This window comes from Nuphar pumila, chromosome 3 (assembly GCF_984573655.1).
Source record: "Nuphar pumila chromosome 3, dmNupPumi1.hap1.1, whole genome shotgun sequence".
NCBI lineage: Eukaryota > Viridiplantae > Streptophyta > Magnoliopsida > Nymphaeales > Nymphaeaceae > Nuphar > Nuphar pumila.
Window position 1 is genome coordinate 53,946,887 of NC_143251.1, and position 27,047 is coordinate 53,973,933.

General features: G+C 40.4%; 1 pseudogene; it reads right to left on the reverse strand.

Annotated features, from left to right (window-relative positions):
- Window positions 1-1,808: 1,808 nt before the first annotated feature.
- On the reverse strand, window positions 1,809-2,984 carry LOC149842907 (galactolipase DONGLE, chloroplastic pseudogene; annotated as a pseudogene).
- Window positions 2,985-27,047: the final 24,063 nt, after the last annotated feature.

Genomic DNA, 27,047 nt, shown 5'->3' on the forward strand with positions numbered 1-27,047 from the left:
TAGTGTTAGTTGTTATTAGTTTGTTCATAGTTAGTTCTTGTTATTAGTTTAGTTTTAAGTTAGTTTAATTCTTGTTCTTGCTGATTTTTTTAGTCATTAGCTCTTAGATTTCTTGTTTAGTTCTATTCATACTGCTGTGTTTTGTGTTTTTGATTTTTGCAAAGAAGTATTTGGACATACGGTGAGCCCCTTTTCGTACCCTTGAAGTACTCTCCGAAGTCCCTTCAGGCCCTCAAAAAGGCCCTTCAAGCCCCTCAGGGCAGTACTCTCCCTTTGATTTATCAAACCATACAAAAGTAAACATAGAGAGAAGGATAAAGGGAAGCAAATCAAGTCTTAAGACTACAAAAGCCTCAAGCACTGAGGACCTTTTTTCTTTATTTTTAGATTAAGATTTGATTTCTTTTATTTATTTATTTAATTGAGTTTGTAATAAGGCCACTTAATTATTGTTTAAAGTCCTCCGCAGAGGGCTGCTCTCTCTCCCTTATTTACTCAATTAATTGATTTTTTTTTTGCAATAAAGTGTAGTTTAGTTGTGTGATTGAATACAAAGTATTTCTCATTCCCTGAGTTCGACCCGAACTCCACCACTTGTGCGAGCCAGTTTTATTATTTTGTATCTGGCTTTCACACTTGTTTTCAATAAAAATATTGTTTTAAAAATCATTTTCATAAAACTCACACCGGTATCTACCATATAGAATAGAAGCCAATATAATACAAAATTTCCAAGGATCAAATTCGTTTGGGATTCAATAGGACACGACTAAGCTCAACTTGCATGCCATGATTGGCATCTTTGGAAATTTTGTTTTTTAAATAAATTTTCTTGGTCACTAGGATAAGAGACAATCAGTTACTTTGAACATATTGGCATACTTTTTATTAAAAAAACGAGATGGCCAGAGGAGATGCAACAGAGTGGATCATGAGATAATCTTTTTAAGATTTGATGGTTGGGTTTAGACCTTTTGTTAGATAACCATATGTTGTGAGGTTTTTTAGTTTTTTAGTTAATGTTTTTGAGAAGCTTTTTCCAACTAACAGGTAAATCTAATCTCTCTCTCTCTCAAGGTTTGAATTGGTGCAAGCAGGATATCTATCACAAGCAACCTGTTGACGATGAACATTAATTTATTAGCATTTTCTTCTTCATTACAAGTCCTAAGATAGTTTCTTGCAGGAACATAATAATTTGAAACTTGTTTTCTCAGTTAAATTATGTTGTGTATACGAACTGGAGAATCACTTAGATGTATGCTCGAAGGAAACAAGTGCTTCTGTTTATTTTTTTGGTATGATTGTAAATAAGTGGCAACTTCGAAGTGTGGTGACATCTTGTTGGCACTCCATTAATCAATAAATATTGTTAACATGGTAATCAAGTCTGCACATTTTATTAAAAGTAGGGAAATGATAATATTTTGAATTTTTGTTTCTCCATAAAGTTCCACCCTTATATCTACTCCTAAACACGTGAGAAAAGGACAAGAATACTTCAAACTAAATGTAGCCTCCATTGAAAATAAAGTCTCCACCTTCTGCAACATTGATTTCAGATCTATCAATACGTAAATATAAAGAAAGAGTGATCACAGCATTTTATTTCCATACCTGAATACAATTCTAGTCATTAACTACAATAAATATTCTAAATACAAAATTTTCAGTTCCCATTTGGAGAATTCTTTTCACTAATATACATTATGAAATGAGAAGTGAACCGTATACTTTTCTTTCTTCAAAAAAAAAATGTATAGTGCTGCAACTTCTTCAAAGAAAAAAATATTTGCTAACCTAGTTTCTCAAATTCTTGGGAGTTGAATCAATCTTCCTAAACTCTTGGTAACATCTCTAAATAGGCAGTTATTTAATTTTATGTTTCTTATGGATCGGCTTGCTCTGGTGAAAAAGTCACCACCCTTCTTCACTACTTTCTTGGGACACTTCAGCAACCCAAGGTAGGCCTCCAAGTCATGAACACAGGCAGGGTTTCTCATCTTGAAAAAGTTGAGGGCAAGTTCCACACCAACATGAGAATAGCATAAATGGCAGCAAGGAAGCTTATCCCCTCCACTCAAAACCCTTGTGTTCTCATTGAAAAAAACACCTGGTACCTTTGTAACAGGGTCATTGACATTGACTACCCTCAAAACCCTTACACCCAGTTCCTCACACCTTCTCTTGAACCCAGAGTTCCCCACCCTAGGCCCAGCAAATGAGTAAACTGTGATGGGTACATCTTCTCTTGATCCAATCTTGTTTAGACCAAGCTCTGCAATATCATATGCCAATAGCATAGCCAAGGAGCTCCCCATGCTATGCCCAGCCACAGTTATGCTCACCTCCTCTCCTCTATACTTGTTAATGATCCTAGAGAGCTCAGCAAGAAGTTGCTCTCTACAGCTTGCATTACCAAACTTGCAAGAGTTGTCAGTGCATGTGTACAGGCTAAGAAAGCCAAGTTCCACCTTAACATCCAGCCTTGGATCATGAGGGTCCAGTCTAGCAGGTGTTAGTGCACTCATGAAGTTGGCAACCCACTCAGCAGGAGTAACAGTTCCTCTGAAACTGATCAAAATATCTCTTCTTCCCAACCTTTTGATCTCATTCTTAGACGAAACCGCAATGTACCCCACCCATCGTTTCGAGCACGGGCACTCTTGCAGTGGGATGTTGATGTCCGGGGTTGCATAGATGTACTTAGTGATCTCATAACCAGAGCTCTCTAACCCAACCTCCTGCAACAACCGGTCCTTTCCATACTTGCAGCTGAAGTGCCTCTTCGAGCTCGGGTTGAGGTCGAAGGCATGGTAGCATGCCATCACAAACTCCCCATATCTGATGATCTCATTCTTGAGGATCGGATTCAGGGAGGGTTGAAGAAGACCCTTCCAATTGTTGGATCCTTGTATCTCTCTCCACATGCTTGCCAGGCCATTTCTTGGTTCGGTTGAAGAGGTAGAGGTAGTAGATGACATTTCTAGGCAGGATGACTTGTTCTCAAATGCTAATTTGCAACAGAAAACAGATCGCCGACACCGGAATGATCGAATTCCCGACGAACAGGGAGATCGGTTTGGCATGTAAACTTGGGAGGCCATTGAGAGAGAGAGAGAGAGAGAGGAAGAAGAAGGTGGTGAAGGAGTAGAGAAGTATGGGAGATTATGAGAGAACTTATATAGTTGGAGAGAGAATATGAGGACATGGAACCTGCCGTTGTCGTGATCATAACAAATTGCAGCATGTTTGGCAAGTGGATTTGACTCAGAATTCACAGGTCTCTTCTCTTTCCTTTGATTTCAGTGGTCGGTTGGGGGCTGTAAGCACTCAATCGATTCATTTTGCGGCTTTGTTTGTGAAAGTTTGACAAATAATTTATTAATATCTTATTCATATATATATATATATATATATATATATATATATATATATATATATATATATATGGAGAGAGAGAAGGGTGGGTCCGTTATTTGCATGTTTTAGGACTCTTGGGTGATGCAATTGAACTGGTTCACTTGAGACAACGTTTAGATGTTGGAAAAAAAAAGGGGATAAGGGAAGCTAGAAAGCCACAAAACCAGAAAAGGGAATGGGATCCAGTCATCTCCAAAGTGATCATACTTCCCCCTCCATTAGATGTCATTGTTGCAAGTTGTTTTGATCAAATCTGATACCACGGATGTGATCTATACGGTCCCTTCATGAACATCAACGCTTGAATCACTGAAATTCAACTTCTGTAACAATTTTTTTTTGTGCTTCAAACATCAATGGGCTAAAATACTAAAATATAATGTCTAAAAAATTTCTTCTTCAAAAAGACAGTTTAAGGGATGATTTCTATCATATCAACAAAGCTGAATCTACCAATGAGGGCTCCATTCGTCTGGTAGGAGCAGTTAGTGCACGCCACCATGTGTTTGAGACATTGCAAGTTCTAATGCCACTGGTATCTAGGTGGTTGCATAATTGTTGTAAAAGGAAGGGCCTTAATTCCCTAGCTCTCTTATGGAAAGCAAAAAAAGTCATGTGAATTCATCTTTGAGATTGGATATGATGAAAACTAAGGTTGCCAGTTTAGGAAAAGGAATCAGGAAATGATACGGGAAGCTGAAGCAAGAAGCAAGAAGCGATGCATTTTAAAATTTATAAGATGCGGGGAGCGAAGAATAAAAAAAAAGCAATATAAGAATTGAATGAGAATCGGAATGCATCACAAATAAAAACCAAAATAAAAGTGATTATTCTTAAATTTTATTATTTTGTAGTTTAAGAATTAATTTTCTAACAAAATCTAAAAAATAATGATTGCTAATTTAGAGAAAGCACATGAAAATAAGTGAGAAGCATGAGAAAAAATACATAAAAACATGAAAAGTAGAGTGAAAAAACATATAAGAATAGATGAAGCGAATGAAAAGAATAGGAGAAGCATGGGAGAATCAAGATTCTCATCAAGTTTCGAAAGCAAGGAGCATCGCACTTCCGAAATGAGTTTTTGAAAAGCCGATTTCTCGCCAGTCTAAGAAGCTTTCAATAACTCTAATGAAAACAACTCATTTTCTTTTTTAGTTAAACGGAGAAATACAAAACCTTGGCAGCACGGAGATGATAGAATGAAGGGGGGAACTGTTACATGGGTGGTTGCAGGTTGCATAACTGTTCCAACATGAGGGGCCTTAATTCCTAGCCCCCATCACGAAGAAACAAAAAATCAACCATGCCGGAATCTCCATCCTTGGAAGCGATGAAAAAAAAACTTTTTTTTAGTTATATAGAAAAACTCAAAGCCTAGATCATAGGTCAACCTGTCCGAGGAGTTAAAACTGTCCCCAAGGTCTATGGTGGGTGTTGCTTGTGCAAAAGGGTGATGTCCCCAAAAATCCAACCTTGACTACATGTATGATAGCTAAGGCTCAACTCCAATAACTCAAAGCCAGCTCCTTAGGATTGACCAAGAGGGGAGGCACAACACGGGGAGGAAGGTACGTGGAGAGAGAGAGTAGGGTCCGGTCGTCCATCATGTGGTGTTTTATGTGCAAGTGGGTGGGTCTTCAAGTAGTCGGTGATTGTATATAACCAATTATTTAGTTATATTAAATCAGGGTTGCATATCTGGAGGCGTACGTTGAGGTGTCTTATCTGCACGTCTCGAGATGATGTTCTCAAGGGAAGATGCACAGTTCCCAAGTGAGATGTGCGGGGAAGATTGAATGTAACTGCTGATTGGATATATACATATGAGCTGATGTGCTATTGTGCTCTGCTCTAGTGAAAAGATCAGGTGCAATAAGATTGTACAAATATTTGTGCATTAAGCACATGATCATTCACTATCTTGGGGACAGGGCCTGATGAATAGCAATCTAGTACTTAATGAACAAAATTTGGTGCCATTTGATTCTACCCTGTATCCGGACTCTCTGCTCTCATTGTTTAGATACGGACCAGCGCAGGCCTTTATGGGTTCAGGTATGATGCAGATTGGGCCCATAATCTTTCGATCCGGCTATGGAGCTTACCTGCATCAGGGTATGAACTAAATTGGATGTGGAATTAGTAACAAGATAGGTAACCAATCAATGGGTGTTTAAAGGGGTCATTTTCAGTCAAATATCCAATCAAGATAATTAAAACTTGTTTTTCTTAGATATGAATCTTAAAATAAACAGCTCGTGTAATTTAATGGGGTTCTTGGACTTGTCCGATTTGGGTTTTGATCCCAATAAAATATTGTCTATCTGGTCCGTTCTGGACTAAATTTGATCTGTTTTTAAGTTTTACATGTAAAAATGCTCCAGGATATAAACGTATCTGGATACAAATTTACATCATTGAGGAAATTTAGGTCGTTTGAATACTTGGATTTGTTACTCTAAATCTGGAGCTGTATCACCTATAATCCAACTTAATAACAAATCAGTTTGTGCACCTACTTTGCAGATTGGATACAGATCCTTTGAATGACAAGAAGCCTGATCCAATGGCATATCATGTCTGAACCATATGAAGAAGACCAAACATATCTGGATCTCATGATCTTAGTCAAGCATATAGGGAAGGCAGCGGCAAAATCGGGCCAAAGCAGGATTGGCTACAATCCGATAGTGTAGAACAAGTTTAAGCATTTATTAGTCAGGTTATCTATCAGCCGGTCAAAAGGGAACCAGATTTCATAACAAATTGTCTTTAGAATTGAGTTGGTTCATGTATGCTAAAGAACCAACTGGGCAAGGTCCATAATGGTGTAGAAGATGATTTTGGGTCTGGGTCTGTCCTGGTACGTACATATTGCACTTTGATTCGACATAAAATCATGATGGATACAAACGGATTTGGGTTTAAAAATTTATAACCCCAATAAATAAACCCATTGTTTAAACAAGTCATTTTAGAACTCACCCGGACTGTGAGTATCAAAATTGGCATGGATGGGTTTAACCAGTTTGGGCCGGGTAGACAATAAAGCTGATGGATCTTGACCTTGGTTTAGGGTTGTATAACAAGTTGAGCTGCTCCAGCTCGGCTAGGGCTTGCTTATATATTAAAATAGCTGAGCTTGAACTTAGTTAATTATAAGCTTAATTATGTAATTAATGAACTGAAATTTGAGCTTTTTCTGTAAATTATACTTTAAATGTCAAAGTATATTTTGCTATTATAAATAGCTTCACTCGATCATAACTGAGCCAAGCTCAAATATATTCAATCAGACCAAGCTCAATTTTTGAGTTGACTCATGCAAAGCTACGTTAGGACTTCATCGTAGTCCATTTCTTCCTGCTAAAAAAAATAAGATTGACCATTTTATTCATGGTCAGCCTTCACACCTAAAGCATGGAAGAAAACGATGTAATAAGGAGCATATGACAAAGAAAGCTGGGGTTAGGCGGGCGCCTACCAGTTATACAACCGTACCATTGGGGTTTGAAACCGAACGTCCCCAAACACATGGTGACGTAACTGCTCCTACAAGACAAGTGGAGGCTACGTTGGTGAACCAGACCAACACCTACTCATTTTTTTATTTTTTATGAAGAATAATAACCCGTGCTGAAGAGAGAAAAACCCTGGATAGATCCCATGACCATCCCCACCCTGACTGACCTACCTACGAAAGTAGGAACACACGCGTGTTCATCCGAGTTTGATCTCAGCACCTACGCCATGAAAAAATGAACAGAGCAAATATTTAAATAAAAAGCTGCTTTTTTTGTGTGTTTGAAGACGTGGGAGGAGGAGGTGTGTTTTGTCTTGCATTATAAAGAGGGGGTCCTGTCCTTTCACCTTATTGATATGAATTTTTTGAAGGGCAGTTCATAAAAATATTTACGAGCAGGTACGATAAAAATGAACGATGTCTAGACTACAGTTTCCTTTTCAATATATGATTACAATATTCAAATACTATTAAAATAATGTAGAATAAGTGATGACATAGTGTGTTGTCCCTATAAACTCGAAGCAGGTTATATGTTTCCGCCCCCCCCCCCCAACAGAGCAGTTAGCTACATCTCATGATCGGGGGTCTCAAAGAGCACCACGTATGTAAGCATGTGCGTCTCGTATCCCCATGTTTGTCAGCATTAATTAGCGTTGGAGTTTGATGCGATTGCAAAGACTTAAGTACCCTCTCCTCCATTGGTGCAAAAAAAAATGACGGTTCTTGAAAAGGAGTGGTTGTAAAGACTTAAGTGTCCCGAAGATGATTATTTAAGACCCAGTCTCTGCATTACAGGATTATCCGAGAAAGATATCTCCCCTGGACATCAACCCTTTCACACTCTCTCTCACTTCTATTTCTGCTTCTATGCACATCCAACAGAAGATCTTACATTGCTCCATCAAGCACCGACTGACCTGCACATTTACTGTTGTGGAGCCTGATTCAGAGTTTTTACCCTTACAGGAGGAGGGTCTGGGGGCTCCTCTCAGTGTGGGTAGCATCATTCAACTTGAAGAGTTATGGAGTCTGATTCAGAGCTTTTACCCTTACAGAAGGAGGGTCTGAGGGCTCCTCCCAGCGTGTTCATGGCCCTTTGCCCTCATAGGATGCTACCCGTTCGGGCTCATCAACCATCTCTCGCTCTCTCTCCCTTCTATTTCTGCTTCTATGCACATCCATCACAAGATCCTATATTGCTCCATCAAGCACCGACTGACCTGCACATTGACTATTGTGGGTCCTTACTGATGAGCTGCCTCTAAATTTATTCGACTCTGGGTCCTTACTGCACTTGAAGTTGAGTCATTGTATTTTTTGTTATTCGGTGGGTGGTGAGGCCCTCCTCTACTCTCTCAAGACTCTTATGTCAGGAAAACCAAGGCGACCATGGCTACCATCGACGTGAGCCTACGACAGCTGCGTGAGGTTTGGAAGGGTGAAGCCCAACTGTTGCAGCCAACCGTTGGAGAGGTGGAAGAAGAAGAGGAGGTTGCGGCGTTTGAGACGTCGATGGAAATGCCACCCCTCGAAGCCGAAATCAAGTCCGGCAGGGCAAATTGGTTCGGAAATTGCAGGTTAGAAGGTGCAATGAGGCCGCTGCCCGGGCTGTCCGACTGGTTCCGACGACTGGAACCCAAGTTTAGAGGAGGTTGGAACAAGGTTGGGATCTACGGGGCTTTGAAGGCATCCTTAGGGAACATAAAGTGCCAGGCCAACGTGATAAGGGCTTTGTTTGAAGCATGGTGCTGGGAGACCAACACCTTTGTGTTTCCGTGGGGAGAGATGACGATCACCTTGGAAGATTTGGCGATGATGGGACTCCCATTGCTTGGAGAGCTCGCTCGAGAGGACCCCAACAATTTCAAAAGCAACAGTGCAGAATCCGGCAAAGAACTGAAGGAACGATTCAAGAAGCTTCTTAGGCGTGGTTCAAGCAGGGTGACGTTTGCTATGTGGATGGAAGAGTGGGCGCGAGGCAAGGAAGAAGAAGAAGAGGAGGAGCCTTCCATGCAAGAAAACCAAGCGTTCTTGGTGCTGTGGCTGTGCTGCAGCATGATCTGCTGCTCGAGGGGGCAGTGGGTGAGGAGGGGAGTCTTCGAAATGGCGGTGCGCCTCTCTCTAGGCCTCTCCGTAGCGCTCGCTCCGGCCGTGCTCTGCCTCATTTACGACGTTCGTGAAAATGACAAAACTGTCCTCCATCGATATCGCGGGAAAACATTCCGCAGGTGATTGTAATGTATCGTTGAAGTTAAAATGGGGAATGAAATGACAATAGAAATCGCTGAAAATTTACAGAAATAAATGCCCTCCTTCTAGAAAACTGAATCGTCGGTTCCTCTTCCTCGGACGGACATAAATACCCTCCTTCTAGAAAACTGAATCGTCGGTTCGTGAAAATGACAAAACTGCCCTCCATCGATATCGCGGGAAAACGTTCCGCAGGTGGTTGTAATGTATCATTGAAGTTAAAATGGGGAATGAAATGACAATAGAAATCGCTGAAAATTTACAGAAATAAATGCCCTCCTTCTAGAAAATTGAATTGTCGGTTCCTCTTCCTCGGACGGACATAAATGCCCTCCTTCTAGAAAACTGAATCGTCGGTTCGTGAAAATGACAAAACTGCCCTCCATCGATATCGCGGGAAAACGTTCCGCAGGTGGTTGTAATGTATCGTTGAAGTTAAAATGGGGAATGAAATGACAATAGAAATCGTTGAAAATTTACAGAAATAAATGCCCTCATTCTAGAAAACTGAATCTTCGGTTCCTCTTCCTCGGACGGACATAAATGCCCTCCTTCTAGAAAACTGAATCGGCGGCTCGTGAAAATGACAAAACTGCCCTCCATCGATATCGCGGGAAAACGTTCTGCAGGTGGTTGTAATGTATCATTGAAGTTAAAATGGGGAATGAAATGACAATAGAAATCGCTGAAAATTTACAGAAATAAATGCCCTCCTTCTAGAAAACTGAATCGTCGTTCCTCTTCCTCGGACGGACATAAATGCCCTCCTTCTAGAAAACTGAATCGTCGGTTCATGAAAATGACAAAACTGCCCTCCATCAATATCGCGGGAAAACGTTCCGCAGGTGGTTGTAATGTATCGTTGAAGTTAAAATGGGGAATGAAATAACAATAGAAATCGCTGAAAATTTACAGAAATAAATGCCTTCCTTCTAGAAAACTGAATCGTCGGTTCCTCTTCCTCGGACGGACATAAATGCCCTCCTTCTAGAAAACTGAATCGTCGGTTCGTGAAAATGACAAAACTGCCCTCCATCGATATCGTGGGAAAACGTTCCGCAGAGTTTGCGTATGTAGCAAGCGTTATGTTGTATGATACAAATAGTTTAAAAAAATCCTTTCTCGCTCTAAGCACTCTACCGGAGATTCTTTGCTTTCATCTCGAGTTGCCGGAGCATCATTTCCTTTTTACCAGAGCATCTGTTTCCGTCTTACGCGCAGTCGCAGCATCGTTGCCACCTTCTGTTGCGTATTAGTTGTTACTGTTGCTTACTCTACAGTTGGAATATCCAAATTCCCATTGTTTCAGTGAGTTTCGTGTAAGTTTTCTTTCTTCAATCTGAAGATTGGTTCTTATACAAGGATTTGTATTATGAACCCAAATATTCCGACGATTTCTAATGATGATGACCGTGTATTGTGTTGTGCAGGTTAGCAATGTCTGTGCCTCATCAGATTAGAGATACCTCGTCGTTCTATGGGTTGTCTATTAGAGAAGTGATCCGCCAGTCCCATCTATCTAAAGTTTTTGAAAGATACCAAAATATACTTAAGATTGAGAACGATGAAGACAGGGAAAAAGCCTTGGAATCGTATTTTGCAGAGGATTATCCATCAGATATCGAGGCTGCGGACCAAAGAAAGAACTCTGAAGAACGAAAGATGCAGAACAAGGATGACGAAGAGAAGGCAAAGGCCAGAAATATTGATGAGAATATAAATAGAAGGCGGAGGATTAACGCACAGCAGATGGAAAAGAGGAAGAAGAAGGTGGAGGAGTGAGAAAGGGATGTTAGCAATATGATGGCGGAGGCTCATAGGAGAAACTTGGAGAGTAGAGCAATGCGACACAAGGCAAGGCAACTGAAGGAGGTGGAGGAGAGGCGAAGGCAAATGAATAAGGAGGAGGAAGAGAAGGAACAAATTATTCCTCAGTTTGAGGAAGAAAAGGAAAGGCGAAGGAGGGAGTTGGAGTTCGAGGAAGCTAAGGAAATGCAAAGGCAGCAGAAGGAGATGAGGAAAAGAAGAAAAGGCAACGGAAGGAGAAGGAGGAGGAGGTAGAGAAGGAAAGAGAAAGGAAGAAGCAGGAGGAAGAATTGCAGGAAAGAAGGAAATAACAACTGCAAGAGAAAGAAAGACGACGGAAGGAGGAGGAAGAAAAGGAAAGGGAAAAGAAGAAGCAGGTAGAAGAACTGCGGCAAAGAAGGAAACAAGAAATCGAAGAGAAAGAAAGGCGGCTGAAGGAGAATGAGGAGGAAGAAAAGGAAAGGGAAAGGAAGAAGCAGGAGGAAGAGGCGAAAAGGGAGAGACAAAGGAAGCAAAAGGAGGAGGAGATAAAGGAGAGAGAAAGGAAGGAGAAGGAGGAGGATGCGAAAAAGGAGAGAGAAAGGATGCAGGAGGAGAAAAGGGAGAGAGAAAGGAAGGAGAAGAAAAGGCAGAGAGAAAGGAAGCAGAAGGAGGAGGAGGAGAAAAGGGAGAGAGAAAGGAAGGAGAAGGAGGAGGAGAAAAGGCAGAGAGAAAGGAAGCAGAAGGAGGAGGAGGAGAAAAGGGAGAGAGAAAGGAAGGAGAAGGAGGAGGAGAAAAGGCAGAGAGAAAGGAAGCAGAAGGAGGAGGAGGAGAAAAGGGAGACATAAAGGAAGGAGAAGGAGGAGGAGGAGAAAATGGAGAGAGAAAGGAAGAAGAAGGAGGAGGAGAAACGCGAGAGAGAAAGGAATCAGAAGGAGCAGGCAGAAAAGGAGAGAGAAAGGAAGCAGAAGGAGGAGGAGGAGAATAGGGGCAGAGAAAGGAAGCAGAAGGAGGATGAGAAAAGGAAGGCGACGGTGGAGCCGGTAGAGATGGAGATTGAAAGGCAGTTCGAGGCAGTGGACCCACCAGAAAGTCCCAGGTTGGAGCGAGAACAGCAGAAAATAGCGACCAAGGTAAATATATCTGTCCTGTCTGCGAAGATTTAATAATATGTTTAGCGATTTTGGTATAGCGATTACTATGTTAGGTATTGATATTTATAGCGATTACTGCGATAGTATGTCTGCAACCGATATTATTTATAGTGGTTAGTAGAATAGTATTTATAAGTACAAATGGAAGTAATTTATAATTTGTAGGAATAATATGTTATTTTGTGTTACAGGGAGGTCACAGGAGAAGTAGAGCACCAGGTGAAAAGCTCGGAGGTCGCTGTCAATGGTCTGTAGTTCTGTCTTGGTATGGTCAACAGAGTGCATATCAGAAGGACCGACTACGAAATATGCACTTCGGTGGCCTTTTGGACCAGCAATATTTTGAAACTTGCTGGAATACCATGACTCACCTGGTAAATAAGTGGAATGATAAGACTAACACATTCCAGTTTGATTCTTTTGAGATCACCATGACTCTAGAAGATGTGGCGAGGATCACTGGCCTTAAGTGCGATGGCAGTGCTGTCCTATTACGGCATTCAAACTATAACGCAAGGGAAAACTGCACTGCCCTTCTAGGAATGTCGATGGACAAATGGAGTCAATATATTTCTGGTGGAAGCAATTCCACATCAATGAAGGTCTCAGTTTTTCGTAATAAATGGGAAGGCCACTCCGCTACTTGTGCATCTGAAACAGCTGACCAAGAGTTGCGCGGCTTCCTTCTATATTTTTTTGCTCTTACATTATTTTCCGATTGTTCTGGTTCGAGAATAAGTTCCATGTGGCTGCAGTACCTGACAGACTTAGACGAAGTCGACAACTATGCCTGGGGTGCCGCTATGCTCGCACACCTGTACAGTCAACTCCACCGTGCGAGTAATGGTACGAAAACAGTTGGCGGATTTTGGCCATTTGTTCAGGTATTTGTTGATTACATACTTAGTATTTATAGACAAATCTCATTGCAGTCTGTGGCGTTGCTAATAATATTTTTTTTGTTAGGCCTGGGCGTTGGAACATATTATCCCATTGCGTCCACGGTGTGGCCCTCCGATTTGTGGTTTTCCAAAGATCGGTCGCTGGGCCAGAATCAACGTCGCAGTTTATAATGCTAAGTCCATTTTAGATGGGCTGCAATTAAACGAGGTAAACGTTCTAAAATTGTTTACAATCGCGTCAGCATTTACCATTGAGTATTATAAGTCGTTGTAATGTTCAGCATTCTTAAGTATACATCGCTGCAGGATTGTCTTCCGTAGTGCATATCGTTGTTGCCATATCATGCGTAAATAAATTTTAATATATTTGTCATTCGTTATTAAAAAGAATTACCAATGTACAGGTTTTGTGGAGACCTTATGGAGATGGGGGCGATGATGAAGACGTTGTTGCGGAGGCTGCCAGATTGTCTGACCGCGATCTGTGGCTATTCTGCAATTTTGAAGCCGAGTTGCAGCAAGGTAGTCGAGTTCTCCTATAATCTGGCTTGGGGCAGTCTATCCCAAATAAGCCTTTGGAGGTGAGAAGGAAGATGAATATTGGTGGGGGCAAGCACGTGAATTGGAGCGATCGCTACAGGGACGAATTATTAAATTGGAACTCAGGTGGTTTCTCTGCCGTACCGTATGTTCATGAAGGACTACAATTTGATCCCTTCTATTTCGAAAGCTATTGGGAACCAATGCGGCGAAATCGGAAGATTGAGAAAATTGTCAACCAATGCCTCCCAACTGTCCCTTCTCATGTTGTAGCCCAGCCTCTACAACCAAAACGTCGTCTCGCTCTGGTTAATACGACTAGTCCATCAATAACAAATCACGAGGAAGACCGAACACTTGCTCCAAAAGAGAAGACTGTCTCTGCCGCAAGGTTCGAACTTATTGAGAGGGAGAATAAGAAATTAAGGACAGAAGTAAGCACTATGGGGACCCAATTGAATGCAGTGGTGGACATGATGACCAGTCTTCTTAGGCAAGGTTTCGCAACGAGGAGGCCACCCAGGATAGACAGTCCACCAATAAAAAGTGAGAGACAAGTCTATGAAATTTCATCAGATTCGTCCAGTGACTCAGAATAAATCCTAGATTTTCATTTTTATCACGCTATACATTTGTTGTAATTGTATAATGAGTTGCGGTAACATGAAATTCTTTTACTGTTTAATTCTTTATTATTACATCTTTCCGACTTTGTGGAAAACCCAATTTTGTAAAACAGGTTCTCCCTACGTTTTCAACCTGGTCTAGAACGGGGGAGGGAGGCCTATTTCTCACCCCTTCTTCTCTTCTAGAAGGAAAAAAAAAACTCCACCATCAAAACTGAGTTCGGCCATCAGTTGAGAAATGGATGGATCTGTGGAAGAATCAAAGAAAAAAGAAAAGTTAAAAATAATAATTGAATGAAGGCACACATGCAACAGACAATGCACGTGGTTTGATTCTAATAGGAATCTACGTGAATAATAGAAAACCTCACTCTCCACTCTTTCCTGGTCTATTATCTTCATTTAAATAAAGATTACAACGCAATTTAGAAGGCAATTCTATCTTAGGAAGATACAGAATATTTTCCTTAGCTTTACATTTGTTGTTATCAGATTGTTTATTCTCATCCGATTTTCTTCGAATCAACTCTTGGATTTTAGGATCCGATTTCTCCAGCTTAACATGTTCCCTGATGTTATCGATATCCTTAATATGCCCCCTCAAGCTTAAGGGGTGGTCACGGAGCTTGAGCTTGTCCCTAAGAAAGATGAACTTGGCTGTGCCCAAAGCTTTTATCAGAATATTGCCTAACCTCTTTGGCATCGCTAAGATATAGCATTTCTGTTTAGCAATCGCTGTATTTGTCTTCGCCTCGAAAGAATAGCGCACAAAGTATTGGCGATCTAAGCCATGAACAATAATTTAACGAGTTCTGACGGCACAAAGGTTTGTATCCATATACGATAATCGTGAAAAGGTATTTGTGTTAAATAATCAATAGATAAGGAAAGGATTTGTTGCCATCGCTGGATACTTCGTGCTTTGAGTCGGAGAGCGATCTGTGGCATCGCAGCATAGTGATTTGTGGGTATTGTTCGAATGTCAAATCACACGTGGAAAACGTATTTTTGAATATTTAAAACTTAATGAGCGGCATGGAAAGATGTATTTTTGAATACTTCGAACGCAAGCATTTAATTTGGCGGCAGTTATCAAAAAAAGGCGGCATGTGAAAAGCCGTATTTATATTTTTTTTAAACGCAATCAATTAATTAGCGGGCTGTTTTCAAAAAATGGCTGCACGTTAAAGGACTTTACCTTTGTAGGTGAGGACGGCATTTCAGTATCTCCGTTGCAAAGGTGCCATCGATATCTCCGTCCAGTCATGGCGCCGAAGAAGGGGACAATCGGAGCAGTACAACCAGCCATGGCGGACAAGAAGAGGACTAGTGGAGCAATACGACCCGGCACGACGCCAAAGACGATGGGAGCACTACGACTGGGCACGGCGGCAACGGAGAGGACGATGGTAGCAAAACGACCAGGCACAGCGCCAGAGGAGTGGACGAGGGGAGAAAAATGACCAGGCACGGAGCAAACGGATAGAAGGATGGGAGTTAAACGACCAGGCACGTTGCCAATGGAGTGGACGATGGCAGCAAAACGGCCACGCACGGCTCTGAACAAGAAGACAACCACATCCACAGTACCAGGACTAGCGCTTAAGAGGTATATTCTTTGAAACGCCTGAGCGGTTTAGTGAACATTTGGCTTTTCATGTCGTATTTGGACTAGTGTTGTTTACTGTAGACAATAATTTCAATGTCCAATCCTGAATACCACGCTCATGGTGCACTCAGTGCAACATCCACAGTCTCGGGTGGGCGGCAACGCCCTGACGAGTTCGTAGATGACATCGAGCAGATGCAAGATGAATTTGCAGATGGGAACACTATCAGTAATTTTGTAAATATTTGTCCACTATCAATTTCTAGGTCATCGGTTTGCATGTTCTGAAGTTCGTAACTTTGTGCAACCAGACAATGTATGATTTTGTCAATTACATTCAGAGCAACTCAACGAGCAATACAGTACGCATCATCAGCCCGTATTTCATGGTATGTCTGTGCCGCTGTTGTTCTGTTTGCTTTCATGACGTACTCACGTTTCTTGGTGGTTAAATCTTGCTATTTCGTGCAACAGATGTACGTTCGGCGAAAGCCATACGGCATAGGATTCGAAGATGCACTACCTTATTGGAACAACGATGATGAGTGCATAGACATTTCGAAATTTGGAAAGGTAAGTGAACAAACCTCTTATCCAAGGTTTATTCGTAACATCCCCATCACGATAAGTCTCTGGAACGAAAAATGATTTTATCGATTCGCAGATTTTACTTCCTACACTCTGGCAACATCCAGACCATTGGGTCCTATACGAGATGAATTTTCAGCTAAAACAACTATGGTGCTACAACTCATTGAACTGCCACAGTGGCGTAGAACGCAATGCTATGCATTTGGTAAGCTTGTACCCAAAGGTGAAGTAGCTATTCGAGGTGGACCAGACTGTAATATATTATCCCTTTTTCACAGGCGGGATTCCTTAACGGGCAAATGGGTGTCGACATTGGTGAGTGGATGTTGTTCTGTGCTGACGATGCTCAGTTACAAAGTAATGGGGTCGATTGTGGCATATTCGTAATGAAGCATATTGAAGCAATATACAATGGAGAACAACCTTGTTTCCACGCTGTATGAGCTTCGTATCCGATGTTATTGGGTATTCCTGTTATATATTGGATTTCACATTACCTGTTTTGTTGCAGGAACATATGCCGGTAATACGCGACGAAATATGCGGAAAATTGATTGAGTTTAAAACGAACGGCAGACAGAATAGTATAAAGTGAAACCTATTGATTGCTCTGTCTGTACAACCTAACGAGACCCTCCATCACCGTTCTCCTCGACAGTAACCCAGTAGGTGCAGTCGCGCTGAGGGTGGCCAGCAGGAGCTCCGCCAAGTCCTCTTCCTCTCCCTAGCGAGGTCTAAGCGGATTTGTCGTTCCGGTGACGGGTGTTTATCTCGTTCCGTTGACGGGTGTTCTATGAAAAGTAAATTGTATTCAGAAATAGTTTTGTGTTGTATACGCATAACCAATGCTGGTAAAGTTGTTCTTAAGCAATGAAGATATTTCTACTAGTAAAGGGTATAACTGTAATGTTTCAAGGTGTTAGTGGGTATCTAAATTTTTGTCATGTAGTGTAAAAGAGGGTCGACCCCTATATGTTGTAACATTTTCAGGGTTTTTTGCTAATGAAGCTTAAGTTGTCTTCCCTCTCTATTCTCCTCTCTTCTCCTTTTGTTCTTGCTGGTTTTCCGATTTCAATATGGTATCAGAGCTCTATTGAAAATGAAAGGGTGCTTTGTTGAAGATCAGTGAGAGGAAGAAGCTTCATCTGCATCGGTCGTGCTGGGACCCACCTCAGTTTGTGTTCTCCACAGCTGACGTCCGTACCAACCTTGAAGTCTTGAACTTTTGGTCGATTGATGTTGGATTCCATTAGCTCTTGATTTTTGTGATTGAATGAATCAAGAATTTTAATGGTCCGATGAAATCTCAATTTTTAGTGGATTTTCTTGTATTTTCTGAAAAAACTGATGAACAGTACCCTGAATGCAAAAAGTTTGTGATTGTGATGCTATCGGTGGGTTTTGTTTGCCCAAATCAATTGTAATCTGGTCATTTTTTGGTGTGTGATAGATTGGGACTGATTTGAAGGGCTATTTGGGTGTTTGGGTGCAATTTTGATGATAGATTTGGGTTCCTAGTTCAGGCGGTAACCCATTTTCTGTATTTTTTCTCTGTTTCGACCAGTATATTGTGTTGGATTGCTGGTGCTTACGACCAGCACAAGTACGACCAGCATATTTTTCTCTGACGAAAGATATTTCTAAATATCGCATTACGTGAACTTATCAATAAGAAAGGTTTGTTCTTAGAAATCGCTGTATTGATGAACCGACGGTAATGTACACCTAAGGCGATTTCTTTAGACGTACTTGTGGATTTATTTAAGACCCAAAGATTCGGTCCAATCGCATTGACTACCATTCAGAATAGCCCTCTGGCATGACATTGTTTTCATTAATGCGGAGTGCTTTTTTATTTAAGATTTGCTTTTGGTTTAATGAAACTGATGTATATACTCGAAAACTGACGGAGGGTGATAGGACGTTTTATTAATATTTGAATGACACAACACACAGTTCCACTTTGCTTCGCGAATAAGGAACCGACATAATCGACAATTCCTGCATACACGACTTATTCTTGAATCGAGTGCATAGGCGGCTTCGACGCAGTTGTCGTATCCGTCTATACCTTTTTCATAGGTCTGTAAGATCATAATTGAAGAAACCGTCGTTTAAAATTCAAGCAATTTTCAAATGCTGGCACAGGTTTTTATGGTCGTAGCAGTGTAGTTTGACGTTAGACCACCAAGCGTATCGCTTTGTACTATTCGTAAAATACGAACGCGACATTAAAGCGATGTTTAAGCATACAACATTTCATAGCGATGTTGAATATTATCATTTCGAACATTAGAAGTCTTTGTTCATTGCACATATCGCAGTCTCACCCTGCGACTGTCAATCACGCGGGTTGAGCGCACATCTTTTATCAATTACAAGCCTTTTAGATCCTCGCCTCCGTCAGTTTCTCCTCCGAAATTAGAAAGGACGTCCACTTTTTGCAGAGTTCTTCGCGGAATCCGGGTATATCAACCTGCAAAAACAGATTGTAAACTAGAAGCAATAGACATGCCCTTAATTGCCAATAACAGAGGCCAAGGAATGGCATACAGCGTCGAAACAGGGTTCTGCACCATTGTATATCGCTTCAATGTACTTCATTACAAATACGCCGCAATCAACGCCATTATCTTGTAAAGGAGCATGGTATGCCGTGCGATAGATCCACTTCCTGACATCGACTCCCAAAATGGCTATGAGGAAACCGATCTGAGAATAATGCGACCGAAAGTAAATTCATGACCCCAGTACACTACACGATACTCATATAGATGAAATCTTACGAGATGGGAAATGTCTAGCCGTAAACCACTGTCAACTTTCAACGAATTGTAACACCATAGTTGTTTTTCGCGTAAATCCATCATGTATAAGACCCAATGCTTTTCAGACTGCCAGAGTGTAGGAATCAGTATCTGCAAATAGATCGAAAAAATGTTGTTACCACTGTCACGCTGTAATATTGCACTGTAGGTTTGTTTGCTTCCCTTTTCACTTGTCATAAGGTCTCTGTAGTGATTACCGTTAACCCAATAAGGTTTGCCGTCTTGAAATCCACTGAAGTATGGCAAACAGCGTAATATAGTCTGCAAACCGAAAGAAACATTGCTAACACCAACGTTAACATACGAATCAATTGTACTAAATCAATAATGAAAAGCAACATAAAATACAACCGATATACCATGAAATATGGGCTGACGACGCTCACAGTCTGGTTTGGTGCATTGCTTTTAATATAATTTACGAAATCGGATATAGTCTGTTTGCAGCAAATATGGTGTTGTATTGATCATACGTACACATGGCTTACGTTTATAGACAACTACTACTAGTTTCATACTAACAAAATTACTGATCATGTTGCATTGTGCGAATTCACTACGCATTCGGTTGATGTCCTCCAGGAGTGATTGACTAAGTTTTTGCCCAACTTCGTCGGTTGATGTTCGACTGAAATGAATGCAGACATTGCAACGACCGATATTTAAATTACATTATATAGTACACAAAAACAAATCGCAAAAAATGCATGAAAGAGACGGATTTTGCTGAACATGTAGACTATGTGTAGACAATATACCCATGATTCACCATTGTTGGTCGTGTAGCTGTCTTCGTCTGCCTCACCGACTATAATTTTCTATGTTCGAGGGCGGATCTCCAGGTTTATGAAGGAACCGTCGGTTTGGTTGTTGCTGGTTCACGAAGTAGAAGACAAACACACCTTCCAGTGCTTGTGCGACTATTTATGACCTAAAAGATGTACTGCTCAACCAACATGATCAATGAATACTGTACGACAACTCAAACATTTATGGGTATCCGTTGGAAAATACACATTGAGTAGCCTTTTATTTATAATATATGGATACAACTTTTCACAAGATAACAATAATGATTTCAAAAGGCAAGTGGAGGTGTCGGGAATGCGAAAGATTTGCTGGAGAAGAAGTTGACTGGAGGTGTATGGCGATTTGTGGTTATCGTTGAATAGCGATCTGTGGCATCGCAGCACAGTGATTGACAGTCCTACGCTGCGATGCCACACATCGCAGCACACTTGAACAATCCTTCGCATCACGCTAAGATTGACAGTCCAACAATAATCAACAACGTTCTACGCTGCGATGCCACATATCGCTATTCAACGATAACCACAAATCGCCATACAGTGATGTCATCATTTGCCTTCCTGCAGAAGCAAAAACCCGCTATCTATCGATTTGAACAAATTCAACCACGAACCGCAAGTCGTCAATGACAAACGACTATAAACTATCAAAAAATCCGGCATTGTGGAGATCAGGTCATGCAAAGAGGCATGACAACTAAGTTAATAGCCCACACGAGATTCCTGTGTCCCAAACCTATCTGTCGACTGCATCATAGCCTGTCATGAAAGAGAAAATATTAGACACTGAATTATGTTTCACAAGAAATGCGTACCTCCTCGCAACATCGATTACATACCAAAAGCCTTGTATAACTGTAGCGATCGTTGCCGGAAATCTGGTCGGAAGGAATGTAGGTTTGAACGTTTGCCGATACTTCTGCAGGGTATTGCTGCATGATGGACATTACACAAGTTAGCTATTTGACAAGCTTCACGCAATGGGAAACAATATAATGTTTTACATACCTGTTCATTCGAAGGGCTTTGTTGTTTTTTATTACAGGTTGGTTGTTTCTTAGTCCTTTTCTTGCCAACCAATTCTAGTGCACCCTTTGCCCTCCGACGACTGCGATCAGAGGCAGGTTTTCTTTTGATACCCTGCGCTTCATGAATATGTCCATCATAATCAACAACGTTCACTACTGACTTGTTGAAGATAATGTTTACGCTTCGGCGCAACTTCTCGGGAGTGTCAAGCGAGACATGATTTTGACCTACGTTGTTCGATCCCATTATCTTCGGCTGGTATTCATTCACTGCAACAGACTTAATGTGAATTAACTCCACGTTTTCAAGTAACTCCGTTGCATCTTTTCTCACACATGCATAGCCTTCTTCGCTTCTCGATGCCAAATCAGCAACATGCATGAATGACCTACATAGTTGTTGGTAACGGGAGGCTATGTGGCACTTCTCGTCAACACCAGATTTACTCGCATTGTCCATAACGAGCATTTCAATCTTTGCGCGTCTCGTCCATGTTCGCATTACGTAAGACTCAGGTATTTCTTGTATCTTCTCTTGATTGAGTGCCTTTAATGCATGACAGCATAGGATACCTTTGAATTCATACATTTTGCACGAACATTCTACCCTTCCATTGTCGACATTGTACGTGACATGTGCTTCTTGCCTTTCCTGATGCTTTTCGCCCTGACAAAAAATATGGTATTTGTGCATATTCTCGGTTTGCACCAGTTCTTCTATTTTGCAATTCATGACATGCAACACCTCTTTTTTGATCCATTCAAATACAGTTAGTGTATACAGAGCTGCAGGTCGCATCAATATTTTATGCCAAAAGTTAGAGGTCGTGTATTGAAGCATTTCACGTCTTGTTCAAGCTCAATCTGTCTTAGATCGTCTACAAATAATTCATATTGTTTCATGAAAGGAAACATTGTTAAACATGAATACAGGGTTTTCTTCAGCGTGACATGCATAGATTCAGCTCTTTGTGTGCTTATCATATCTGCACAAAAGTATTGTCTTCCATATGCCAATGCCCACTTCTCTTTTTCTGCATATAAATTTTGTAACCACAGACAGTCAGCAAGGTCGTATGTCTTAATCATTTTGTCCCAATCTGACTTAAAGGTGACCTCGTCTACGCTATGAAGTACACACCTTGTAAAATGTTTGTCAAACCCTGTATTCTGATTAAATATGTGTCCTATGTTCTTTGCTGCATTTTGAAAGATATGCCACAAACACAGGCGATGATGTGCATCTGGCCACACATGAAGCACTACAACCGCAATTGCGTGTTCACCATCTGTAAGTACAGTTTCAGGATGCTTCCCGTTCATTGCCTGTGTAAATACTCTGAACAACCACTCAAAGGTTTCCTTGGTCTGGTCATACACAAAAGCACCGCCTAATATACAACTCTGTGCGTGATGGTTCACTCCCACAAACTGCGCAAATGGCCACTGTTCAGTGTTAATCTTTACTGTAGTATCAAACACAAGCACATCATTGAAGCATTCATAATCTAATCTAGACCTTGAATCTGACCAAAACATATTCACGGCATATCCATCTGCGTCCACTTGCATTGCACTAAAGAAACCATGTTCATTACTTGATTTATTCTGTAAGTAACGAACCAAACAACATATTTCTCCGTTTTTCATGTTATCTGTCCTCTTCCTGCTCAAGTGGTTTCTAAGATCCAAAGGTGTGAATGACACATTTTCGCGACCACCATCAATGCGGGTAAATAAATTGTATGTCTTCCTTGGTGCAATACCGGCGCTATCGGCTATTTCAGCCATTGCAGCATGAGCTACAGTTACTTTACGATGTGACCTTAGCATAGGAGTCATAAATGATGCAGATAAATCATGATTATGATCACTGATTAAAGTACGCACGACAAATTTCCCATTCGGATGTCTTCTCAAAACCAATCTCGCCTGACATCCACATCTTGATTCTGGCGTGCTCCTAGTTGGATTTCCCATTGATTTCTTCCAACCTTGCTTGGAACAGACATATGTCTTTCTAACCAAGGCACCCTGTGCATTTTTTGACCAAGAAAACCTTCTCACACTGAAGCCAACTTTTAAGGCATAATCAAAATTTATATGCATCTTCTTCGTTATTAAAATGCATTCCTTCTACAGGAACATAGTCAAGTGCAATTCCATGTACATTCCCAGTTCCTACGGTTTTATTAAGTGTACTGACATCAAAATCAGGATCATTATTGAATTGCATTTCTTCTCCTGGAACATTGAAGTCAGGTGTACTTCCGTGTACATTCCCGGTGCATACACTTTTATTATGTGCGCTGTCATGGTAGTCTACCTCATCATTGAATTGCATTTCTTCCACTGGAACATTCAAGTCAATAGTGGGTCTAATACCTGCACCCTTCTTTTCATGTGCATCGTCAGTGCAAATGTTCAATTCTTCAGTTGGGTCATAAGTATAGATATTCAATTCTCCAGATCTTTCTATTGATTGAGCTACATCGTCTTTATTACAACCTGATGATAAGCTCAATAATGTTTTAAGTAATATATCAATTTGTGTTTGCAGTAACATGGAAAACAAGTCGATATTATCTAAAAAAAACGAGAGTCTGTTACTAATACAGCGGTTTGAGATACAATGCATATGATGAGTGAATGTAGGATACCTGATGGGGTAGAGGCCCTTCCTAGCATCTGCAAACAAGCATTCCTGTCAACAGGTCCCAGCGTCTTACAAATATCGATAAGTTTCCAACCTTCGTAAGAACAAGATCTACCTGCAATAACCAAACAAAGCCTTAATGACACACAAGACGACATGCCTTCTTCATCGATAGCATGATGCTGGGAAGCTACTCACGCCGCCTTGATGGAACTGGTTGGAATGTTTGTGCATCATTGCTTTCTTCCTTAATGCCTAACAACAACGACAAATAAAAGAAGACAGTGGAATGTTTTGTAAGCAATATATCAATTTCCGTTAGCAAGCGGCATAGGTTTACTACGATTTAATCAGGATGCATATAAGAACGGATACCACTAGGGTTACGCAAGTCAAAGCAACGATTTAATGAATGAAAGTATCAAAGCAAGTGCGGTTTGATGTTTGCTTATGCTGAGCATCGACGTGTCACTTACCATGCCAATAAAATAAACATGTTGTACATGTGTGTTGACGATAACGCTCTCATAATATCCACGAGGCTCTAAAGCGAGTTCAATAGAAGTCGCTGAGAGAGCAACGATATGCATGCGAAAATCGCCCCGCCATGCGTGTCAAGATGTGTTTCTGCACCCAAACGTTTTCAAAGTCTGTGTACAAATATCTTACAAATACATATTACAAAACATATAATATCTTACAAAACGATATGTATAGCGATTTGTCAGATATTGAAAATCGATACGGCAGTTCAGTATTTATAACTTATAACTCGACGATACAAAAACATACTATCTAAAAGGTCGATAAATATATCGCACAATAAATTACAAATCGATAAGGAAGAACTTGAACATAATAGCAAACAAATCGATATTAACTAACAAAAATGTATCTCACAAAAACGAGAGTCTGTTACTAATACAACGGTTTGAGATACAATGCATATGATAAGTGACTGTAGGATACCTGATGGGGTAGAGGCCCTTCCTAGCATCTGCAAACAAGCATTCTTGTCAACAGGTCCCAGCGTCTTACAAATATCGATAAGTTTCCAACCTTCGTAATAACAAGATCTACCTGCAATAACCAAACAATGCCTTAATGGCACACAAGATGACATGCCTTCTTCATCGATAGCATGATGAGATGAAAAGCTACTCACGGTGCCTTAATGGCACTGGTTGGAATGTTTGTGAATCATTGCTTTCTTCCATGATGCCTAACGACAGCAGAAATGAAGAGAAGACAATGAAATGTTTTGTAACACAAGGCAGGCACGAGAAGGCGACAGTGTGTTGTACAACAGGATAAAAAACAAGGCGGAAAGCTCGACTGGAGACGAAGGCAAAGTTTGCGTTGATAATGGGAGCACTGTTACAGCAGATGGCGCAGGCGAACGTCTCCACTTTAAATGGTTAACATCAAACTTTCTGGAAGGAGGACTTTTTTGTCCTTTTCCCCACCCGTCGTTTCACAACTTTTGAATGGAGGATATTTTTGTCATTTCCTCGAACCGTCATTTCAGGGCAAGAAAAGCAAGTAAGGGTGATTAAGTCTTTGCAACAACACCAGAGTTCGATGCAAAGTTATGTCAACATACACGGGAATACGAGCCCCATGTGCATGAATACGTGGCGCTCATTCGATCCCCCGAACACGAACGTGGGATTCAGTGAATCATCGGGGGCGAACATACACAACCCTCTTGGTACTAAATAATGTTGAACCTACATCCACCTAGTAAGACTCTCTCTCAGTTGCTTCCATTCATCTTTAAACATGACTCTCTCTCTCTCTCTAACAGTTGGATTATAAAGATACAAAGGTATTCATAGACGATAGCCTTTTAAGTACGATTTTGACTACTAAAATAAAAGAATTAGGCTTTACACTTTGGGCTTTGTTTTAATTTGAAGATAGAGATGAGAGGGGAAATAAAGAGTTAATAAATGCTACCTACCCCATTTACCCTCTTATGTTTGGAAGATAGGATTTGGGAGATGGGAAGGTGTTATCATCACAAAATTTTTACTTTTGCAAATCAAACTGACCTTTGAAAAAGTTTTTGAAAATAACTCGCCTCCGTTTTAAAATGCGGGAAAATTCCGAAGAATGGGACTCGCCTGTCGGTACGAGGTTCAACCGTTCCTGCCACCTTTAACAGGGGTAATTGAACCAAGGATCAATCTTATGCTCTACTCTATTCAACTTGTCTAAATCATATTCTAATTTCTAAATGCACATAGAATCAGGCATGTGCTATGAATTTTCAGAAAATGCACATTTGAAAACATGATGTTTGCTTTGAATGATTGAAATATTCAGAAAATGTAAATCTTGGAAATGATATCACATGAGAAATCGTGAAATGGGATTTGAAGTGTACTTCTGAGAGAAGTAAAAATCGATTTTGAGGAATCTTTGACATTTGGTGAAAATCGATTCTGAGAGACTTGGTTTCTCTGAATTCAAACTTGAAAATTGAAATTCTAACTTAGAAAATTTGAATTTGGAACTTGGGAAATACTTGAAATATCCTTTGAAATTCAATGTCTTTGGGAAAATCGATTTTGCAATAAGACTTAGGAGATTTTGAGGAATTCAATTTCCTTGACTTGGATTTTGAATTGGAGTTGACAAATGCATGAAATGAATGAATATGGATTTGAGGAATTGAGAAATACTTTTTGTATTTTTGAGAAATGCAGTGCATTTTGAAGTTAGCCTAAGAGTGTAGGCTGAATGTGGCTAATGTGAAGATCATAAATCTAAGTATCATTCATATTCTGACTATGGCCATAAATACAAATTCCACCAAGTTTATAAACTTCATAGAAGCTAGTGCATGTGCCATTCGTGTAAACCATGGTGAGTTTGAATATGCATGAATCATCATCCATCACACATTAACATTATTAAAAAAAATAAACTATATGCAATGCAACCTAAGCTAAGCAGGAAAGGTAAATTCTTATTCCAAAGTTTAATTACAAATTATATCACTATTAAAATTTAAATACATGAAAAATAAAGTCTTCAATGTACCTGCAAAACTAGAAAACTTGGTTAATGAATATATGTTGGCTTTTCTAGATTTATCCAACAATATCAGGAAATTGTTGGATTTTGCTAGATATAAGCCTTTTCCTTGATTCCCTTAAATAAAAATGATAAAGTATGAAATAAAATGGAATAAATAAGGAAGATAAGATATGAAATTTCGAAATTGGGGTCAAAATGACCAAAATACCCCTCATAACAAGACTATGGCCTTGAAATTAAGGTTTTTAGAAAGATATTTTGATAAAATGCAA